Source organism: Pangasianodon hypophthalmus, chromosome 7, assembly GCF_027358585.1.
Source record: "Pangasianodon hypophthalmus isolate fPanHyp1 chromosome 7, fPanHyp1.pri, whole genome shotgun sequence".
In the NCBI taxonomy this organism is placed as follows: Eukaryota; Metazoa; Chordata; class Actinopteri; order Siluriformes; family Pangasiidae; genus Pangasianodon; species Pangasianodon hypophthalmus.
In genome coordinates, this window is record NC_069716.1 from 26,740,742 (window position 1) to 26,763,951 (window position 23,210).

General features: G+C 38.1%; 1 protein-coding gene across 5 annotated transcripts in view; it reads left to right on the forward strand.

The window, feature by feature from the left end:
• The first annotated feature begins 1,838 nt into the window (after positions 1-1,838).
• Positions 1,839-23,210, forward strand: part of LOC113546670 (solute carrier family 45 member 3) — a 34,846-nt gene continuing 13,474 nt past the window's right edge. For 3 of the 5 annotated variants that reach the window (XM_053235505.1, XM_053235506.1, XM_026946642.3), the window contains exon 1: positions 1,839-2,306. The gene's annotated coding sequence lies outside the window, so the exon portion shown is untranslated. Of the gene's footprint in view, positions 2,307-16,190; positions 16,332-20,395; positions 20,551-23,210 lie in introns of those variants that run through there. The other 2 variants (XM_034306109.2, XM_026946644.3) reach the window with 2 other exon arrangements.

Below are 23,210 nucleotides of genomic sequence, written 5' to 3' on the forward strand. Positions count from 1 at the left end.
TTCACACCTGTACACCTGCACGTTCATGCAATTATCCAATCAGCCAATCGTGTGACAGCAGCGAAATGCATAAACTCATGCAGATACAGGTCAAGAGCTTCAGTTAATGCTTATGATTGATGGAAACTGCTGATTTTCACTTAAGTCAGTCTCTAGAGTTGGCGCAGAATGACCAGACTGGTTCAAGCTGACAAAAAGGCTACAGTAACTCAAATAACCATTCTTTACAACTGTGGTGAGCAGAAAAGCATGTCGGAACACACAACACGTCGAAGATGTCAAAGACATTGAAACAGATGTGCTTCCGATTTTTGATGTGAAGCTCTTGACCTGTATCTGCATGATGTTATGCATGGCTGGCTAATTGGATAATTGGAATAATCAAGTATACAGGTGTTCCTATCAAAGTGGCCAGTGATTGCACATGCATGTTATAGAAGAGCAACTTACAAGCAAGCAAATAACAGACAATGTTCAGTGTACAGCAGTCACATCGAACTTACAAAAGTAGTTTAAAACTTTAAAATCTGCTTCTTTTTTTGGAGTATTTAAAGTTTTTACATTAGCATTACATGCACACACTGCTTTATCCCAGTTGTGTTTGGAAACTGAGATGGGAAGAAGGTTCAGGATGATTTATTTAGTTTTTTAGGATGTTCCAATTTTTTTTTTTCCACAGGGGGAAAAAAAGAAACAGGTGCAATGTTTGCTCAGTGTCCCAAGTGCTGATACGCTGTTTCCAAGCTGTTCTCAGAAATCTCTGGGGGAAAATGGAGCAAAAAAAAAAGCAATTGTGTTTGCAAATGTTTCAGGTTCCTGGTATGGGTGCAGTTCACGTTGCTTGAGGTGAAGTGGAAGAAATGAGGTCCAGATTCTGCAATAAGCCCCCTTTCAGACCTCTCTTCTATTTCACCCAGGCAAACGTCATCCAACAGCTGTTCCAGCTGAGCCAGAGCTTCCCATCTCCAGACTCCCAGCCTCTTCGCATTTAGATGACACTGTATTATGTATTCAGTTTAATCACAACTCATTAATGGCGTGCTCAGCCTGTCTGGTGAGTCATGTTAACATAAAATGAGTACTGTGAACCTTCCTGGTGCATGTCTGCTGTTGCTTATGCAAGCAAATGTTTTTTTTTCTTCTCTTTCTCTCTCTCTTTAATACAAGCTCTATATGTCTCAAACATCAGAATGGGGTAAAAAAATATGAAATGTGATCTCAGTGACTTTGACTGTGGCATGGTTGTTGGTGCCAGACGGGCTGGTTTGAGTATTTTAGAAACTGCTGATCTCCTGGGATTTTCACACAACACAACAGTCTCTAGAGTTTACACAGAATGGTGTAAAAAAACAAAAAACAATGAGTGAGAAGCAGTTCTGTGAGCGGAAACACTTTGCTTTTAACTCAGATAACCATAGGTTCACCAAATCTGGACAGTTGAAGATTGGGGAAAACGCAGACTGTCCAGTTTCGGTAAGCCTGTGTCCACTGTTATCTTCTGCGTTCGGAGATGCTTTTCTGCTCACCACGGTTGTAAAGAGTAGTTATTTGAGTTACAATACCTTTTCTAGACTTAACCCAATGAAAATATGTGTCCCAAACATGTCATTAAAAATGTTTTTTTCTTTGACAATGTGGTAAGACACGATTCTTTACATTTCAGAATTGTATGATGTGTTGCAGTGTTTGGTTTTGTGGGACACACTTAGAGAAACTTCGTGGGATTTCCCAAAACGTTATTTTAGCTCATTTTAACATGAAATTTGTAATAATCATGGTATAAAATCAGAGTATTACCCATGAACAATACATTCATTAGTAAGTACCGAACAGAAAACACACAGAGAGAGAGAGAGAGAGAGAGAGAGAGAGACGTGAGTTTCACAATGCGTGCTTTGACCTCTTTTCCCGTGTACAGTGTTACCGTGTTACTTCCCACACTACTACTATACTAGTCTACTACTTTACTAAATAGTAAGCCAAATTAGTGCGCCACCTTAGGTAACCATAGTGACCACAGGTGGCGTTCTACTCTAGTTTTCCCCACACTGTTTAGTGTGTTAGTATGCGGGTTTGGACACAGCCCTGTCGGCTTTATTCACGGTGGCGTCACGGCGGAGTCTCTTCCCATAAACCAGGAGCAGAGAGCGGCTCGGGAGAGGAAAGCAAGCCGCTGTGGAGCTCACAGGGACGCGGACAAGGCATGAGCTATCCCCTGCTCTTCATTTCTGCTCTCCTCAAAGCCTTTGTGTCGCCGTTTTCTTCAGAAGCGCTGTTTCTCTGAGTTCGGGGCTCTGGAGGAATGCGTAAGTACCGTGAAACTTCTCCAAAGAAATCAACCTCCGCCTTTTTTACGCCTTGTTAGTGTTTTACTGATGACTGAAACTGCAATAAAGCTTCTTTTATAGGTTAATAGGTATAGTGTTGTGGACAGCCAGCATCTGAGAGGTGTAGAAGGAGTGCAGTGACCACAGGAATGTTATTCATGTAGGATATGTGAGCAAAGACAAGCTCGGAGAACTTGAGTGTAGACAGAAGTTGATCTCTTTTCCTTCTCCTTCTCCTTCTCCACCTCTTCAGCAGCTCATATTTTCATTCAGCTTTAGCTTCTGTGTCAGCATTAGGCGCTGTTTTCTGGACTCCTGCTGTGTGAAACACAGGACTGTGACTGAAATATCCTGTATTTCTCAAAGATATCACTTACTGTCTTTACCAAAATGATGTCATATTCACTACACTCTTTAAAAAAATGGTTCTTCGAAGGTTCCCTAGTGCAGGGCTTCTCAAACTTTTCAGTTAAGGAACCTTTAACTGTAAAATAAACTCTACAGACCACCTCAGATATAGATATGTTTCTGTTCAACTATCCATACAAGGTCCTTTATTTAAATGTGTACAATAATAGACTATTTTGGCTGTTTATTCAAAACAGTTTTCTGTTTTATTCCTGAACTTTCCACTAACACCTCTAATCTACATCTGTAATCTATAAGACTTGTTTTTGGATCAAATCTATTCAAATCAAATGAATATAATTATTTTATATAATATAATGGTGGGTCACTTGATAATTTCACCACACACCCTGACTATGCTTCATGATCTCCCAGGGATCCCCGGACCTCACTTTGAGAACCACTGCCTGAAGGGGTTCTTTGTATACGTACGTTTTGTGGATCCCACTTGGAGACGTCCTTTTTTACTATGTACCACTCAGTCCAGTTTTCACATTTATTTGACCTTGTTAATGAGCTGAACATAATCTGGCTACACTGAAAACAAAATGAATATTGGATCAAACTAAAAAAATTGGGTCAAGTTGTTGCAAGTAAAGTTTTTTCTATACTGGAAATAAATAACCTTTTATGTCTTACACTTTTTTCAGCTGAGCAAAACTAAAAAAACAAAAAACAAAAAACAAGTAGACAATTTTTAAGGTGTATTTTTTTTTGTCAGTGTAATATATATTTTATATATTCTAAATTTTAAATTGTGACTGGTTTTCAAATTCTACTTAAACTGGAATTTATTTATTTATTTATTGTGGATTTGGAAAATTTACTTTTTGGTGCATCTGTTATACTCTCCTTCATATTTATATTACACAGGTTATGTTCACGTCAATAAAAAATATTACAAAAAGTGGTGAAATATCAATTATCCCCGATTGTTTTTTGCAAAAATAGGTAAATTCACACTTTTATATTACCTCTACGTCTTATTTGCACTCGTAACTGTTTACACACACCTGCTGGTAAGAAGGCTGCCAGGTATGAGAAATGCTTTTGTGTCTTTAATGTTTCCCGACAACATAGCTGTACGGTTGGTCATTTCAATTTTTTTTTTTTTCTGTCTCACATCCATTGCTAGGTAGCGAACACAAGGTTTTCTAAGTAAATATTGTAGTAAATATGGCTAAGTAGATATTGTAGATGTAGTAAAAGTTAAGCATTTAGCGTTACGTTTTGGACAAGTGCTTCTAAATCTGTAGGACATGAAATGACTAGAAATGGTGTGTTAACCTTTATTATATGTATATGTTTGTTATAAAATAATTTCTTGCCAGGAGTCAAGAAAGCAAAACTGGCTGTGCTGTTTGGGTGGGAGGGGCATACTCTCTCTCCCCTGTCAATCACAACAACTCTAGCCAGTGATGAGTGCCTGTGAGCTTATGTATGTGGAAGAGGGAAGATAGTGGTTCCCTCGACTGTGTCCTGCCCTTTGACGCTTCAGTTAAAAAATATGTGGTTGCTTGGCTTCACGTGTCTCAGCAGAAGCACGTCTTCACCTTCACCCTCCCCAGCTGGTAGCTCTTGAGCGATAGGAGAGAGCTGGCTGGTGGGAATTGGTAAATGACCAAATTGGGGAGACAAAAAAAAAAGGAATAGGAAATTATAAATAGAAAAACTGACCTTGGAATTGATAATTGAGCCTTATTTATTTTTGTCATAAAAAATCTCCACAAGAAGCGGATATGTGTTGATTTATTAAATACCTATTATTAATACTTTAGTGATCTGACCAAGAATGCTGATAATGCAAGATTGCTGATAATGCAAGATACCACCAGAAAGTGCTGAGTGGGTCATTTGGACTCGTTTGACTGGTTTATTTTCTCTCCTCTTGCACAAATCACTTAAGCAACCTAAATGTTATTTAATGTCAATGTGCTAATTTCATTCTTAAGGTTAAATACACCACACAGTATCCCTGACCGACCAAAACCAGAGTCTTGAATGTTAGGTTTGTTAACTTACAGTTAAATGTCAACATACATTCATCTTCAGGATAAACCACTTTATCCTGGTCAGAGTTGATAAAATTACTTATAGAAGTACAAGCAAGTTTTTACTACATTAACTTGCTGTATTGATCAAAGCATCTGATGAAAAACGAAGAGAAGTTAGCATGCCCTGGTTGGTCACGGGAGCTATTGAGATACAATCAATGTCATGAAAACGTAATGCGCTTAGTCAGCTTTTTTCCTTTGGTGAAGTCATCAGGTTTGGTTAATGAGCCGCACCTCACCAGTAGGTTTTATATTTGCTCCCATTTCCATTCTCCAGGGCAGGAATTATGAGTCACAGGACAGTTTTTTTATTTCGGAAGTCTAGACATGCATGCAATAATAGCCATGAAAGGACTCTCTATCATAGCTACTTTTTTCATAGAAAGATGTATTACCTGTATTTTAAATGTGACAAAATTATTTGAATTCCTTTATATAATTAAAAAAAAATTACCATTGTTTTAAAATACTTGGAGTCAGAATGGAAAATTATGTGTGTCCTCATTCCAGGACTCATCTTCTTGTCTGAGCTTGGAGAAACCTTTGTTCTTGTGCACAAGGATACTCTAAATATCTGTACACACAACCATACACACACAGCCATTAATGAAAAGTCTTCTTCCTTACTACCAAACCAAATGCATCACTTTCTCGTTCAGAGCAACTTCCAGGCTGCAAGTATTCCTGATTAAGATGATGTAACTGAGAGGAAATGCTTTACTCTTTTATCTGAGACCACAGGGCGAGGAGAGCTTTTTTTATTCTTTGAGTTGGTAATGTTGTAAAGCAATGAATAAATGATGGTAATTGTCATGTGCACACCCTGAACACATCTACATTCCATCAATGGCTAACACAACAAGATGAATGTTGTAAAGTCAACCTTTTTAATGCATGACATATGATGTCAAATTTTCACATTTTGACTAAATGACTTTAAAATTTAAATTCATTACTATGTGGGGTAGGGATGCGATGGCAGGCAGGGACAAGGCAGTTACTAAGGATGCTGTGAATGGTCTTTGTTTGTTTCACAAGCCTCATCTGACCACTTGTTTACTCACGTGTGAAAATCAAAACCTGCTGTTTGCATGATTCTTGTTGAGTCCCGCAGGATCCCAGCCCCAATGCACAACTCTAACTTCAACCAGATACCCTGTGAACATTTCTGGCCAAAAAAAAAAAAGAATAGTGCACCTCCTTTTCGTATTTGTATCTATTTAGAACACATTATCTGTTTATACTTAATAATGCCTTGTATCTGGTCACATCCATAATTGATATTTTTTCACTTGATGTCTGCATCATACTGTAATGGGCTTCCATGTCCGCATCACTGAACTCTTTCTTTTCTGAGATTGCATGTTTTTTGTATAATAAAAGACCAGAGACAGTGTTTAGACAGCTCAGGTTAGAGACAGATATAATACAACATGATATTACCAGTTCATGTTATTTTTTTCCCCCAATCCATTCATGCATGGTGGCCTACATTTAAAAAATCAGATGGAAGAATTTCCATACTGGAGAAATGTGAATTCTTGAAGAAACAAGGTTTATAAACCGGTCATTTTTAATTTAAGTATTCAGTTGTAATTCACTCTGCTCAATATATCTGCCACTGCACATAAACCCACTTCTGCTCGACAGACAACAAATGGCCTCTTTCTGGAATTTTCCTAATTGAGTAATTATAACTCACAACAGGAACTCAGCTATGCTCTTTATCTCTTTTACTAGAAATGTCAATGTGTCTGGGAAGCACAAAAGTATTTCATAACCCTCCCATGGTCTCAAGGTCAGAGTCCACTCAGCCAGTGTCTCTGTAATGGCTGGCTCAAGGCGAACGAATCCAGATGATGGAAGTTCGGCCAGTCTGTTGGTTTTGGCACGTCACCTACACACACACCTATGCACATAGTGCAGCATCTCCTTGCATATTATCAAGTGATGTTTAAAGGAAGACTCCACCCTGAAACACAATAAGTGTTTATACTGAAATATGTGTGTTGTGCTTAAAGAATTTGTTGGTAGATGCTGTACCTTTATTTCTGTGAAAAATTAGCGGTTCTGTGGCATGCTGATGTCACATGGGGACATTGGTAGCTGGAGATTAACAGAAAAAAAAAATCATGATCAGGTTTTTCTGTTAGCTCCCAAGAACAAAAGAGCAAGAGCTTCTCATTCACCATTTTTCAGCGACGTTCAATGACGCATTAATGAGAAATCCAGTGGAGAGATAGAAGTTGGTGTATACCTTGGACTCAAAGTCCCAAAATGCAATGCAGCTGTGCGATGTAGTTGGAGGTAGTAGATATGAAGCAAGGGCTAATTCCCACTGATGCCACCATCAGCAGGTAGTTAAATGGCATTGTGGGTAATGAAGGAAACCATTAACCAAAGTAATTAACATAGTGGAGATGACCAAAAAGTTTTGTATTTGCTGTGGTGAAACATTTCCAGAGCTATCAACTCTTGCACATGGATTAGCGTGTTCTCAGTTCACATTAATGGATTGAAATTTAAATGTGTTGCTTGCATTTAAATGTATGAAAGTGGGTTTTAGTCATGGATTAGGCCAGGCAGATTAGGCTTAATGGATTTACTGGATTAAGGGAGGATTTTTGACAGAGAATAGCCATTAACAAAGTCATTTAGCCTATAAAACTAGCCTGCCGAGTACCACACAAATTCCTTGAACAGACCAACCACTGTTTATCACTGTTTGCTAGCCATTAAGTAGTTACTAGAAAGCTCTTCTGAGTCACTTCTCCTCAGAAATGGATTCTGAACAGTTTTTGGAAGGATTCAGGTCCTTTCTTTTTGAATGATGTCTTCACCCACTTAGTCGCAGACGCTCTCTGTATGGCAGGACGGCATTGGTAATGACAGGCGTGTGTGTGGGAAACCTGGCAGGCTCTCTGTTCCGCAGTGACTCGACCAACTGTTTATTTCTTGCCTCTGCCTACGTAGTGCTTAAAGCACTTTCTCAGAATCATGTTCCCCCTGAGTCTGTGAACAAGCAGCAGCCAGTCTTTCATGAAAAAAAAAAAAAATTATCCAGTGGTAGCCTCATTTCAATTCCACTTCCTGTTTGCTGCTTTTAAAATCATGCATTTTAGGTGTCAGTCTGATAATTTTCAATGAGACACATACATAGACAGAATGTTGAAGGTTAAACTTAAAATGAATGAACTGGTATTCATTCAGTAGTTTTTTTAATGTTCATGGATTAATAAGGAGACTCCGAGAGTTTGTTTTCTCCTTTAGCCAAATCTAAATAAGAAAGCTCAGAAGCTTGTTTATTAAAGTCTTTGGGAAATCAGTTAAATTTTGGAAATCAGTTTTGGCCACTTTGTTCTCATGTAAAAAAAAAAAAAAAAAAAAAAAGTTATAGCTATACTGTGAGACTGGTCAAAATGAGTCATTTCTGTCATGGCATATGGAACGTCCAATAGCAAACACCAACCAGACTGAGCTTGAGTCATTTTTCAGGGTGATGGAGCCACGTTGTTTAAAATAGACCCAAAGAAAAAGCAAGGTTGCTTAAAGGATGGGAGAAAAGCTTTCTAAGTAAACATGAATGCTTAGCTGAATAAACACTTTCTATACATGCCAGGAAGCTCAGCCTCAGCTTAAGAAGAAAGGGCATGGGATGAAATGAAAGTTTATGATGGACTGTCTTTTCAAGCAGTCTGCCTAGGAGTGAGAATGATGAGGGGGAGTGTGGGATTCACTTTCATGTCTCAAGCTGAAAGAGATGGAAGTGCATTATTTGAGGGTAGCGGAGGACCTTTGATATCTGAGACGCACACAACGCAGTGAAAGGATCAGGGCTGTGATTTAAGGCAGTATGACTGAGTGCCATGATGGCTGTTTCAATTCTGCTATTGTTCTGGAGAAAAAGTGTTTAATGCACAGAGTGGGTAGGCTCAGACTGCTGGGGTGTTGATTCAGTGTGTATATAACATTGAAAGCTTTGATTTAACCCTTTGCTTTAACACACACACACACACACACACAGCTGTGTTTGGAATGTCACGTACCTGCATGTTCTAATTATGACGTAAAAGCCTTTGGACTGTTACATTCTAGACCTGCTTGAAGAGTTCCCATGAAAGTAAGCAGACTAGGAATGGGAAATATGTAAGGAATAAAACACAACAGCGCATGCTGTTATAGGAAAACAATCCACGTTGGATTGGCGTGGTGTGATGGTAATACCCCAAAGTAGATTATTTTTCTATAACAGCACAAAGCATTATATTCCTCTTACACAACAGCAATTTGCCAATGCTAACAGTTTTTTTGTTTGTTTGTTTATTAAAGAACAATTTCCTGTTATTACTTACATTATAACAGCTATAAAATGTCGTTCCCTCACCAGCCTCTCTTTTTTCTGTCTCTTGAAGTTAATAAGGCAGAAAAACACAACTTGTCATGTGACTAAGAAGCCGGAAGTGCAAGTGCTGACACCGGAGAGTCATTCCATAACTAGTAAATAAACTTCTCCTCATACAGCAGACGTTCACCATATCAATAATTATATGTTTTTCTTTGTTAAATAACATCATGCTTTCTTAATCTGTTTATTATTAGTCTTTGATTATCCGCCAAACAAGTCCCTGTGTATGAGCTGTTACTATAGAAACGAATGCATTAATATAAACCTGTGATTTGAATTACAGCTGGAACTACTGTCAGAGCAGCTGTTATAGAAAATTAATCAACAACAATAAGCTAAACAAAAATAAACATAGTGAGAGAAATTTGTGTCATACATTTCGTCTCCTGCTTTTCCAGCACAGATTCTAGCATCCAAAAATGTGATAGAGAAGCATCTTAGCATCCTGCTATCTGTCTGTTATTTTAGTTTGTAGTTTTGCTAAACAGAGCTAGAACTTCAGAGGTAGACTGTCTGTTGGTTGACTAACTTTCTACCACCCACCACTGCAACAGCTCATTAAACACACTTGATCTACACTTGAATGCTTGGGTCGTTGACGTGTGGATTCATGCCCTTAGCATAAGTGTGCTCGCTCACGTCTCTCCCATCTCTCTAATCACCTGAAGCACAGCACACTTCATGAACACTTAATCTGCATTTATGCTGTGACTGCTGGTGAGCTAATCCCATTGGGTTTTTGGTGAAGTGTGAGATTCACAGTGAACCATGTTGATGACATTTTGAACGACACATGAGGTTGTTGGACTTTATTTGGACAAGAACAAACCTGAGCATAAGATAAAGATGTTTGCAAAGATGCAAGTGCTATAACTTTCTACCTAAATTTATACCACCATGCTGTTGAATTCCCGATTCTGATTAGTCAGATGGCACTGATTCATTTTCTATAACAGCAGCTCTGACAGAAGTGCAGCTGCATATGACAGGTTTATATGAACACACTCGTTCTTATACGTTGTCGTTACAACTATACAGGGACTTGTACGGCTAACACTCTACAATAATCTAACAATAAAGTCTAACACTAAACTCATTAAAAATGTGCTATTATTTAACCAAAAAGACAGTAAGTTTTCTGTAAGGAGATGTTTATTTACCATTTAAAGAAGGAGCCACCAGTGTCATGGGAAAGTCTTCAGGATAGTGGAATTTGTACTTTCCATTTTCTCAGTAATGTGACAAGCTGCATTTTGTTTCTTATTAATTTCAAGAGAAAGAAAAAAAGCGAGGCTATTGAGGGAATGACTGTTTATAGCTGCTATAACGTAAGTGAGAACAGGAACTTGTCTCACAGCCATTCCATAACATTAAATGTAACTATAAATGGATAAAAGGTTTAATGTATCATTCTTTAATTAGTGAAACATTGTAATTGCAGGTAAATTGCTGTGGTATAAGAGAAAAACACTTCAGTGCGTGCTGTTATATGCCGCACTGGGCCATATCACACGACCGTGTTGTTGATTATTTTTCTATAACAGCATACACCCAAGTGTTTTATTTCTTACATGTAAGGGTGGGTGATATAAAAAAAAAAATCATATCATGATTCTCAAAAAGATTTCTATGATACATTATGTGTACCATAATATAGGTTTGCTAACAACCTACCAGCAAAACAGCAGTGTTGCAGGTAAAGTAAAATTTTAAAAATGTTTACTTTATGTAATGTCTAAAAAAATGTATTTGACACTGACAACAATTTTGTATGATTTTTAAGATTCACTACAACATTTTAACATCAGCTGCCTCCAGTAAGTTTGTAATTATTTTTTAAAAAATGAATTTTTATTGTGGCATAATTTATCACGATATCGATATTATATCGTTATATTGCCCAGCCCTACTTACATGTATCATGATGTTATTGCTAAATACTTATTGCTATAAAAATCTGCTGTTATACTTAACAGCATTGTCATAAACACTGTTTTCACAGCTGAAAGTAAAATGTAAACATCTTGTCTTTAAAAAAATAAATAAATAAAAATCCTCACCGTGCAGACTGCTGGTGAATATCACAGTGTGTTGCTAACGTGTATGGAAAATGGGATGGGACTAATCTCACCCTTGAATGAGCAAATCTATGTTCCATACAAACCAAATCTACACTTGAACAGGAAGTTCTGCTTTTCATTACTAGTAGATAGTTATCTGAGCATCGCACCGGAGTGAAGTTTGGGTTATGCAGGCATGAGCTTCTCTATGCTTATGTGTGGTGGGATTAAAGCTCTTAGCTCTTATTGCATCATGTTTCCAAATAGCCAATAACATGTGATGAAATTTTTCCATTTGGGAATGGCTGGATGGCTGCTTGGTGTCTTAACAGGAAGCCCCTCACCCATTACTCATATACACGCACATGCTTTGAAACATGGCTACGGTTTAAATCCGTTGAGTTTTAACTAATGCTAGTTATTTCTTTTCCTTTTCTCACTGATGTAGAAAGTGTCACACCCATACTCTACAATAAATCATTTACTGTAATATAGCATCGAGTTCTTCAGCATCATCTCCTCAATCCTTATTTCCATCCAGTGACTCATAAGGTATGTGTATGTGTGTTGCTTCATTTCTGTGTTTCAGCTTATATCCTTTCAGCTGTGCGTTTTGTGTTATTGGAGCTACACATTATAGTAAAACAGAGGTCTATTTTGTTGGCTCACCAGCTGTGAGGGAGACGTTAAGACGTTAAGCTCCTGCTTCTGCCTGGAAACAGATGTGCAGTATGTGACACCCAACACTGTGGTCTCACCTTACACACACACACATCTGGACACTGTGCTTTTCTTCTAGGTGGCGTCTGTTTCAATAACACTTATACTGCAGCCTTGATGTTTATGTTAATTATAGTAAACTCCCAGATTGACCTGCAGTTAAAGCTGGAAACACTGTTATTATGCTTCTTGCACTTTTTAGCAGGGTGGTGCTCATGAACTGCGAGATGACACAGTCAGGATAGTTATTTGCGTTTAAATTGGATATCATCATCATCATCATTTTAAGTCATGCACTAGGGCTGGGTGATGTATAAAAATAATTATAATGATATCCTTTTATAAAGGAAAAAAGATAACTAGATCATCTGGATAAGCGTCCCACAGACACACACAGGCCTCTGTGTGCCTGTTAGTAGCAGGGTTATCATGGTAACATGGTTTCTTGTTTATTTATCTTTACTAGTTCCCTGTTTTTTTTCCCACCTCACCTTCATCCTTTCTCCCTATGCATTTCAAAAGTCCTAATATGAAACACTATAATGTTATTCAGTCTAAACTTGGCTTTAAACCCCAGCGAACCCCAGCAGTCCACAGCCAGATCACATCATCGCCCTACCCACTTGGGATGCTGTGGTGGCTTTTAATTTGTAGAAATACCCCGGACTAAGCAGAGAGCAAAGAACTTATTTTCATTTTGTTCATTTTAGTTTAGCTATTATTGTAGTTCAATTATAAAACAGCTTAGGTCTTAGGTTTAACATAATTTAGGTCATTCTGTAATAACTAAATGCCTCATAAACAAATACTTTTATAATATAGCCTACATCTTGTCTTATTTTTCTTTATTGTATGTGATTACCTTTATAAGGAATTTATTTAAGCTGCCTTTGCTAATTTATTTCTAGCCGGCACAAATCTCTTCCTATTTCAGAGTATTTTTACTTTTTAATATTTTTTCAGCTGTTACTTTTCTTATCTGTATAAGTAAACGTAAGTAAAATGTAAACATTTGTGTAAAATTAGCCTGTTTCACAAGCTGTTGATAATGTTGTCTCTCTGGTTTTCAATTCATTTCCAAAATGAGCAATATCATTGTCTATCATGACTAGCGCCGATTACTAGACCAACATCTTGCTAGCAGAAAAGTGTTTATCGTTAAAGCTAATCAGTTAAAATGAGAGAACCAACACAGTAAGTGCATTTTCTGAGCTTATTTGGGGTCGGGGCTTATAATCACAGGTTTGTGTTCACACAGAAGAATTCCTTCTGAATCGTGGATCAATTTGGCCATTCCATACATCACTTTTTGTGTAAAATGTTAGGCAATGGGTTCATCCATTTTTTTAAAAAATTGTTCCTGCTGTACCAACACTCATGCGGTGAAGAGCAGTGCTTTTTAAGTGCATGGCATGTCGTTGTGCATCAGTACTTCCAAACATGGTGCCGATCTCATATAAGAAGATTTCTAGCCATACTCTTTAGCTGCAAGCCGTGTGTTTTTCGGCAGTGCTGTCAGTGTAAGTACGCACACCACAATGGTGAACTAATTACAGTGTTCCAGTCCTTTGAATGTCTGGTTGGATAAATCAAGAACCATAACAATGATTTGACCGACATCACAAAAGTAGAAACGTGCTAAGAGGTTGAGGGTTAAGGGCCTTGCTCAGCCTTGTCCAGCAGTGGTACCTTGGCGGTGCTGTGATTTGAACACATAACATTTTGATCAGTAGTCCAACATCTTAACCACCAAGCAGCAGTCACACTTCACCAGTCATGCTGAACTCAGCTTTCTGGACAAAAATATCAGTGTGTAAATGGCCCAATCATGGTAAGACACTAAACTCTCACTAAAGAAATACACTTTTATATTTTAACAGTGATGTACACTTTTCCTTAAGGGGCCACATCCCAAGGGAAAGGTGATAATAATGGAATTCCCGATGCAGGCTTCATCAGCGAGTTTGATATATCACTGTGGGTGTATGTGAGACTCCCTTCGGAATGTTTTGCACTAATGAGCCAAAGTCAGAGTTTTATATATTTTTTCTTTGCTCCTAAGAGATAAAGAGACAGATGTTCTTTCAAAATAAAACATATGCTTAATCTGTATCATTCTTTGCTTGAGTTTAGATTTGTTGTGCAGTAATAAATGGCAAAAGCAAAATAATAATGCAGATGGTGTTTTTCACCTTGGAAAGCAATATAGTTTTTGAAGCATTAAATTGTAAAGTGACTAGATAATGAATCTTTGTCTTCTTTCAGGGGAAAAAAAGTTAATTAACCCCTTGACTGAGCAAGCTTTGTTCGTAAAACCAGGTGTTGGTTATTCACCAGAGCTGAGTACAGAGGGAAAGTTTAGTGTAGCCATTGGCCGTGTAAACACTGTTCTGGTCACGAGCTCCACAAATGAGGGATTCTTTAAAAGTGAGCCACGCTCTAATAAGTGCTTCTGTGTTGTCCTGCTCAGCGTGTGTTCTCTTATCAAATTAGAGGTAAGGCTGGGGAGAGGGTTTGAACTGTAAGCTGGGACTGTGTGTGTGTGTGTGTGTGTGTGTGTGTGTGTGTGTGTGTGTGTGTGAGCATGGATCTGAGACAGTGACCCTGTCAGTGAGACTTTGTGCAGATATATGGATTTTGGCTTCACCACTATCTCTTTTTTTCTGTCTTTTGGAGTTAATAAGATGCAGCTTGTCATGTTACAGAGAAACAGAACGTGCAAACTCCTCTGTCCTGAAGACTTTCCAGTAGTGGAACTTACTTAGTGTTACAAAGCACTGACACTGGCGACTCCTTACATAAATTTTAAATAAATGGTTCCTTGCAGAAACCTTCACCATATCAACAATTCTTTCTTACAAAATAACAAATTTTCATTCGGGTTTTTTAGCCTTAGTTTATGTGAAGCATCCACCATACTTTCATATCCCTGTGAGAGGGCCGTTAGTGTAGAATCGATAATGTATTAGAACAAGCGCATTAATATAAACCTATGATTTAAAGTACAGAGGAACTACTGTCAGAGCTGCTGTTATAGAAAATTAATCACCTTCTGACCAGTCAGATTCAGGAATTAGACAGTGCTGTGATATAAGGTGCTAAGAATATCATATCACAGTACTTAGATCTTCCCTATACATGATCTATGTAACAATATATTATTTGGCTGAGGTTTTCCGAAGAAAATGCCAACAAGGGCCCCTATAGGTTCATGAAGATTTTTGTCCAGTATTTTTAAAAAATATTAAACTATTTTATCAAGAACTAGTTTTTAAGTTTCGAAAATAGTTTGTAATGTCCAATCAGTTACTTACAAGGAGTAACAAAACAGTTCTAAAACCACTGATACATGACACTGTAAATCAGTGGTATTTGGCTAAAATTGCGATTGTCTAGTTACATAAAATTCCTTGCTTATAAAGATCCGGATAATCAGCTAACATGATCAAGTGACACAGAGTGACAGTGTTTCCTTTTAATGCCATTAACATTAATGATTACTTTATGGCTATATATAAAACAATTTGAAGTGGTTGTGTTTTGTTTCATATTAGTGCTTTTTTAACGTTCTGTTTTTGTTGTCTACTTTTTTTTTTTTTTTTTTTACAACTAGTTTATAAATCAGATTGTACACCAGAGAATCTCTAGCCCTTTAGCTAGTCTCTGGTCCAGTAAGCTGCCTTCAGCTAAATAATTTGCATGCACGTGATAACACTGTGTCTACAGACGCTCAGTTCAATTTTAGAAAATGGGAGTTGTTGAACTGCAGCCAGCTTTTTTCAACATGTTTATCATCTTTGCTACAGAATTTTTTCAAGTAATTGGATTGGTCTGCTGAAATGCTTAGTCTGCTGTGCACCAGTTTACGACCCCTGCTCAGAAAAGTGTTTGATGATGTAATCATGTTAAAATATCACTAACGTATGGTCATATTGTTCACTCCTTTGGGTGAGTCAGGGCAGTTCTGACAGAAATGTCACAGGATGAGTGTAGGTAGACCATTATTACAGTTTTGGGAAACAGTGGGGTGGTCGCAGGCTTCTGTGGAATTTCATCTGAATTTGTGCTGTTGGACAAAGCGTGAAGCTTCTGGATCCTGTTCCATTTAGTGTGGGGGTTAAGAGGGAGTTTCCGTCACTTGGATCAGTGGAGATTGAGAAATGGAGGGAGAGAAGGATCTGGGAGGAGAAAGAAGGAGGGAAGATGAGAGCGAGTTTAAACGGGAGGTGGGTAAGGGAGGGATAAATGTTAAGGATGGACTGAGCTTGTGAGCAGGTTGCAACATTCAGAGGAAGTGGGCAAGTGAGAAGAACGTTTTTGAGGATTTAGTTACTGACAGTTTTTTAAAGTTAAACTGGTAAGATTTATTCCTTTTTTAAATTAGTGTGTGTGTGTGTGTGTGTGTGTGTGTGTAGTGGGTTTTCAATGTTACTGCCTGATAAAGTTTTAATTAGAGTGCTTTGAACAGTGTAGATGTGTTTCATGAATGATAATGTCCAGTGGCAGTTGCTGAGATACTGTGTGTGAGAGTGCAGCTCCACTTTCAGCAGTCATCCGAGTTAAACATTAATGTCTGAGCCGTACCAGCTGTAGCCTGGTGTTAGTGGGATCATTCAGATATAAAGCAGATACTAACTGTGCTTTTAATGATGGTTAAGGATTCAAACTATATTTATAAATGAATATCTATTACAAAATGAATTGGAGGAAATAATAGCCCCGTTTCCCAAAAAAAAAAAAAAAAAAGTGTGATTTAAGTCTTTTTTCCCCAACCAGCACATGAATGCTGTTCACTATGCTAAGTGGGGAATGCTGGTCATCTCGCCCCCTCCCCCTCTAGACATTGTTGACCATTTCTTTCTCCCTCTCTTTTGACCTAGTAAGTGTCTTTCTGTATCACATGACAGTAGTAGAATCAAGTGATCATCTCCTGGGACATCTCCAAAGCCCCAGGGCAGTTTGGCCTGGAGGATCAGGTTCCTGCACCTGAATCTGATAGCAGAAGGATGAGGATGAGTCAGGCTAGGGGGTAGGCAAGAGATAGGGATTCTCAATTTCATATAAGTGGGCTAGAGTGATTGGAGTCCAGACCTTTAATCCCCTTTCAGTCTCTCATCAGGGTATTCCTGTTATTTGACTGTAGAATTTATTTAAACTATAACATATAGTTAATACAGGCAACCTGATACTTAGTGTAGTTTCCCTGAATTAAACTGAATCAGGTTTGTTCTTTGATTGACAATTTACTTATCTACGCTGTGGTGGCAATATAGGGTTGGGCAATATGACAAAATTATGATATCAAGATGCTTTACATTTCTATGATATACAACATGCATCACGATATTTAGGTTTGCTAACAAACTTCCTGCTATTAAAAAAAGGGAATTTTAATGTCTACAAAAAATAAACTACTTAAAACTGAAAAGGGGTAACATTTAACAATTTAAAGATTTAGTACATACAGAATGTTAACACCAAATCAGCTCAGTTATTGTTATTATTAAAAAAAAAAAAAAAAGTTAGAAAAATTTAGCACAGTGCCTGTGACATCTTAGAAAAGTGTATCATTACATAATTCGTCACAATATCAAACCAACCCATTTTAGCTATTCGTACTCTGTTTTATTAGCATAGAGTTGTTAGCATACTCTTAATGGTTTATATATATGTATCATAACATCGATGTTATATCTTCATATTTCCCAGCCCTAGCTGACTATCAGCTCCATGAGCATCGACTTAATGTTATTGCAGCCAGTGAGTCATGAGGTGTTTGAGTTGTGCCAGATGGTTTAGGGGTTATTAGGAAACAGCTATGGATTATCAGGGCAGTCTAACCCAAATACCACTCTCCAGCTTGCCAACATGTAAAATAAATAATAAAGCTTCGGTGCAGAAATGTAATCTAAATTCAGTTATTTCCTAATTACTACAGTTGCTGTCCAAAGCAACTGTTTGGTGCTGGAGAGATCAGTGATTTAGTCCTATGTCTTTGTTAATGCTTTTACAAACCAATTTGAGCCATAAATAGCCTGTTTGTAGCAAAAAGCATATATAGCTCACATCATCCAAGCACTCTTTAATGTGTACTCCTTTGGTAAGTTCTGTTACCTGGGACCTATAATCATTAGTGGTCCTTAAGGTCCATTTTTTAAGGTATAAAAATTCATACTAAAGATACAAAAGATGTACCCTTTATGGTACCACCCCACCAACAAGGAAAAGTACAGTTTGGTACCTTTATTTCTGACAGTGTATCCTGCATACCACAATGTGAAACCACAAGGTAAGTATCAAAGAGCAAAGTATTAAAGAGCAAAGTGCTACTTTTCTTGGACATAAGGTTTGTCACATGAGTGGCAGCAAAAATTGAGGTCAGAGGTGATGCTAGAGATATTAGGAAAAGATTAAGAACAGCAGGACATGCTAAAGCCATGTGACCTCGTTTAGGAAGGTACCCACACTTGAGATCTTTCCTACATTATTAATCAGGAACTTCTGCATTGTCTAGGGCCTCTGAGTTGTCTAAGAGTTTTGTCGAGGGCCTAACTGGTCTCTATCAGCTTGGAGTATCTTAGATTAATTTTCTTTTCATTCTAGGGAAGGTCGAGTAAGTGTAAAATGCAGATCCGTTATTTTCATCTTAGACAGCCACGTGAATAAACAGTGTCTAATGTTGTTCCTATAGTCTTTTCCACACTGAAATGACCAAAGCCAGACATTCTTGTGGCATTCAAGACAGCTGGAATCAGAACTAGCAGAGCCTAAATGTTAGCATAAGAAAGCGTTTGGTTGTCTCATCCATTCCTTTTGAGCTACAGCACCACAAGGAGGTTTTTGAGGTTTTTTAAATGTATGTCTTAACTGCTGCTTGTGGTTCTGATGTCATGGTGGAGCTATCCTGTCTCTTACTTCTTCAGTAGAGATTCCCCAGCCGTTTTTAATGTTGTTTCTACACGCCCCCGATGTTAATAATACCTTAACTGAAAAGACTTGATTCTTTAGTAGATCAGATTACTAATGCAGACTCAATGTACACAAAGCCTGTTTTGTTTGGTGATAATGCTCTTCAGAGCCATGGGGGCGGTGGTGATGGGGTGGGGTGGGGTGAGATGGGGTGTTGAATAGGATCTAGAAATGTGGCACTGGGGGAGAAGAGCAATGGTGTCAAAAGAAGTAGGAGAACCCTACCCCTCCTCCTCTTCCCCAGGCTCAGATGCCTCAAAACCCACACCAACCATTCTTGTGGCAAGATCAAAAAGAAGGTACGTATCCACAGATTGCAGAAAAAAGCTGTCCACATCTAGTGCTTTGGGCCATGAGTAGTATGAGAGATACACACAAAAATATTATTATAAAAATATTATATTTAAATAATATCCCGATTTAAAGACAGCACAAGGGCCTGACTTGACAAATAATTCCAAGTTGGCCAACATTCATCACATGGTGGATCCCAACCATCATCTAACATTCTTAAACCCAACACTTTGGCTGATATCTTGGCTGTTATATCTGACGGAAAGTATTTTATTCCTATAAGACTGAGAGGCAATCAAGAAACTTTCTGGAGTCTCAGAAGTCAGTATACAATTCCACTCCTTGGAGTCTTTGCTTTTGATTCTACTCATGCAGGGCTTGATAATTAGATGATGAGTTGATTTAGGTGTCTTACCACTGGTGTGGTTTTTCAGCATGGTGCCAAATGTCACCATGATGCCTGCTGCAGTCTGGGATTTATTAGAACAGATTCATTCATTATAGATGCCATAAAGCGATGCATATTAACACAGGTCATGAAGATTTTGTAAAAGCATTACCATCAAAGGCAGATGAGGTAACATGAAACTACTCATTGACTGATCTTTTGTAAGTGTCCTCTCAGAATGCAGGTCAGTGGGGGAATGACCTTGGAACACAGCATGTGGTGAGAAGGAGAGTGGTCACAGGCAAGCCATTATGAGTGGGGGTTTAGGAGTCTAGGCATTGGGGCAGCAATGTTGTGTCCACAGAGTGGACTGCGTTAAACAGAGGCGTTGTCTCGGTAAGCTCCCCTCCAGTTTTTAAGAGCTCTGAAGAGCTCTGGAGAGCATTTAGTTTTATTTTGGCTTGGTGGCTGAGAACATTAATACTGTAAACTCTTACAGCTTTCATTATCTCACAATGTTCTTGTTTTTTAATGATTGGCTGAATTCTGACTTTGTTCTTAGCAGTTAACATCTCAGACACACCAAATAATCCATTGATATCGCTCCTTTCCAGGGCCATAAAAATGAGTCAAGTCTCTGAAAAAAAAAATCTTAACGAAGATTGCTCACGTTCTGTCTGCTTATTAGAGCAGATGGGGCCGCATTACTGGAGGAATTTCACACCAAATATGAATATAGCACCTGGTTGTTTTTTCTTTTCTCCTGGAAGACGACGGCTGTTCAGAGTGTTCTCTCACATCCCTCAAGCTCAGATGGTGTGGTGGAGACACAGAGCGTACCGGCAGACCACAGTGCCCTCACTGAACCTGGGGAGCGCTTTCAGCACTTGTGCAGACTGAAGAGACAGAGACTGGAGAGGTTCTGGTCAGTTGGTGTTTTTGCATATATGGATCTGAGTTTAAGCAAGAATTTCTTTAAATTTTAGCTTCATGCAGTTTGACTATGTGATTTTTATAAAAGGTCATTTGAGGTTTGAGTGATTTCTTTCTTCCCTCTAAGGCAATTAGAATGCAGAAAGTGAGTAAATGTTGAGAGAGCATTGAGCTGACCGTAGACATGTCTTGACATCAGAAGGGAAGATGCCCTTTGTACACTGACATGTCATGCCCTGGAGGCTTGTTGGAAGAAGTGCTTGCTGGTGTTGCGTTTCCCTCAGCAGCTCATTAGAGTCGGGGTGTTTGCGGGCGTTTGGACAAGGACACCATGCTGTAGTTACAGGATAGTGTAGTTTTGTTATATCAGTTTTGTATAGTAATATGTGTTGGTTATATGTGTTTATGGGATTACAATTTCATTTATTCACTTGGCAGATGCTTTTATCCAAAGTGACCTACAAACTGATCTGAGAAATTGAAGATTGAAGGCTATGTTCAAAAGCCCAACAGTGGCATCTTGGAGGTTGTCTGACATTAGTCTCTCAACTTTCCAGTCAGTAGCCCAGCCTTAACCACTGAGTTATATGCTCGAGTGCTGAACTCAAAACCTCTTTGGCTCTTTGATTTAATAAAGGTTTACACATATAAATGTAAAATGCATGTGCAGACTTGATAACACCCTCAAAATATGTACAAGCTGATTTTCTATGAAGTTTTTCATATTGTCACAAATTCCCGCAGACCACAGTGGTGTTTCCTTCACAGCATGCATAGCCCATGCTGTTATTGTGACATGTCTTCGTTTTCACTTCCTGGTCCTGTCTCCACCCCTGTTTTGTCATTGGTTGGTTTCCCCACTGTGTCCATATGGTTTCATTTTCAGCCTTTGCTTAATTTGCCTGTTTATAACCTCTTGTGTCTGTTTCTTTGCAAGGTCTCATTGCATGTATATGTGTGTTACTAAGCCTTTTTTCCTTGTGTTCTGTTCTCTGTTTTTCCACTCTCCCTTATTCTTCTGTTTTCATATTATGGATTTGCCGTTTTTTGTCGTTATTGCACGTATTGCCTGGTTATGTGTGTTGCACCCACAAGGCATGTATTAAATTTGTGGAAATTCATTTCTGAAGAGGAACTCAAAATGATACCATTCTCTAGGTTTTAATAATGGTAATGTTCATCTAAATGATGCCTTGGTATCTCAAAGTGAGCAAAAGTTTCTTAAAATGACTTAATGTTACTGCAGCAAAGTTGGCTTTCATCTTGGATTTTTGCCACAAGTTCACACTTGTTTGAAAGCTGCTAGCAAGCTAGCTACAGTGATATCACGGTGACAGCTGATGAAGTTTTTGTACAAGAGGAGGAAAAATAAGAGTAGATCTAGCTTTATAAGACAAAATGTTTTCTCATATTATTAGCGTCTTATTTTTAATCAATTTCAGTGGAACACTCATAAAGGTATTTTATAGCAATGTAATTAATATTGCAGAATTGGTTGATGGTTGATGGTATCATGACTAAATAACCACCTCATTTCATCACCACATATACAATGATCTGGCATCCAGCTAAAACGGATGAGCATGTCCCACTCCTCAATATAAATGTACCGTATATTTGATATCTGAGTTCATCATGGCATTAAACCCAAATACCGCATGCAAAAATCTAATCTACATATAGTTGTCTACTCCTACTATGCACGTGACATAATTCACTCTTTGTAAATCACATGCAACATGCCCACTTTTTGGGCACACATGCTAAAAAGATTTATATCCAGCGCTAATGTGAAGTACTGCTAATCTGAAAATGGTACAGGAAGATCTCTGTGTGTTGTTTGTATACTCTTTCTTCATTCGTAACACTGCAAATACAACTCACATGGTCTCTCATACACAGTACATTGTTATACGGTTCTGGAAGCGAAGGGACCCTAAACACCTGGCTCAGGTGTGTCGGTAATTTGAGATGACTATTTGCTGAAAACAAGTACTTTATGAAAAATGCACTTATGTATTCACTGTTCATGTTTTTTGAAAGGAATTATGTGATGACCTGGTCTAGCTGAAGCTGTTAGATAAGCAAAGCAAGACTGTGTTTGCCTTTTTTTTTTTTTTAGTCAAGTAAGGGAGGTTGGCTTTAGGAGTTAACCAAGCCAAAACAATAAAAAAAAAACCCTCAACTAACTATGAGGATGAGTAAACAATCTATGCAAAAATAAAGAGAAACAACAATACATTAGATTAATTACCTCCCTAACCAACAAACAGAAGAACAAACCAACAAAGAAAAGGGGACAGAAAGGACATATCCCACTACCCACCTTTACTGTGTAGTCATTAATGAACATACACATATACAAGATACAGACGCATTTTCCTTTTGAAATAGTGTGGCTCTCTCATTTCCGGCAGTGTTGTACTGCGAGACAACAATTTGTTAGTCAGGTTTCTCTGACTATGGTTCCTATATTTATCTAAGATATTTCTTAGATAAATATATATAAAATTGGTATTTTCTTACCTTAAATAGTTATGTAGCTTGTATGAAGCTTTGCTAGAAGGGGCTTTGCAAGTGTTCTTACATATCTGATGAACATCATTAACATTCATCTTCAGGAGCTCTTGCAGACACCAACTATAAAATACT